The 682-nt window shown below is 41.5% G+C and overlaps 1 protein-coding gene across 1 annotated transcript in view; it reads right to left on the bottom strand.

Annotated features, from left to right (window-relative positions):
* LOC106881614 (dynein axonemal heavy chain 1) overlaps nucleotides 1–682 on the bottom strand; it is a 166,532-nt gene that overhangs the window by 80,821 nt on the left and 85,029 nt on the right. The gene's annotated exons all lie outside the window — the stretch shown is intronic.

The raw sequence follows: 682 nt of genomic DNA, 5'->3' as shown, positions 1-682 counted from the left end.
ATATATATATATATATATATACATACGACAGGCTTCTTTCAGTTTCTGTCTACCAAATCCACTCACAAGGCTTTGGTTGACCCAAGGCTATAGTGGAAGACACTTGCCCAAGGTGCCATGCAGTGAGACTGAACCCAAAACCATGTGGTTGGTAAGCAAGCTACTTACCACACAGCCACTCCTGTGCCTATGGTCATTTATTTTTCTTTTCTGCCAAATAAACACACACACTAAATATATTTTTTCTTTGCTTGTTTATTATTGTTCTTACTTTATTATTTGAATTCATGTCCATTGTCTGGAAAACTTTCCTCACACATCTGTGACCTCTTCAGTGACACATTTCATTTCCATTAGTGCTATTGCTTCACTTACACCATTCTATTCTTCTAAGATGTGTTATTTCTTTACTACCCACAAGGGGCTACACACAGAGGGGACAAACAAGGACAGACAAACGGATTAAGTCGATTATATCGACTCCAGTTACACACTGGTACTTATTTAATCGACCCCGAAAGGATGAAAGGCAAAGTCGACCTCGGCGGAATTTGAACTCAGAACGCAGTGGCAGACGAAATACCGCTAAGCATTTCGCCCGGTGTGCTAACGTTTCTGCCAGCTCGCCGCCATGTGTATCCTTATGCGTGCATGCACTTGTGTCCTTGTTTGTGTGTGTGTT

Source organism: Octopus bimaculoides, chromosome 19 (genome assembly GCF_001194135.2).
Source record: "Octopus bimaculoides isolate UCB-OBI-ISO-001 chromosome 19, ASM119413v2, whole genome shotgun sequence".
Lineage (NCBI taxonomy): Eukaryota > Metazoa > Mollusca > Cephalopoda > Octopoda > Octopodidae > Octopus > Octopus bimaculoides.
Note: the sequence above shows the minus strand (reverse complement) of the source record. Positions and strands in the feature narration are given on the sequence as shown.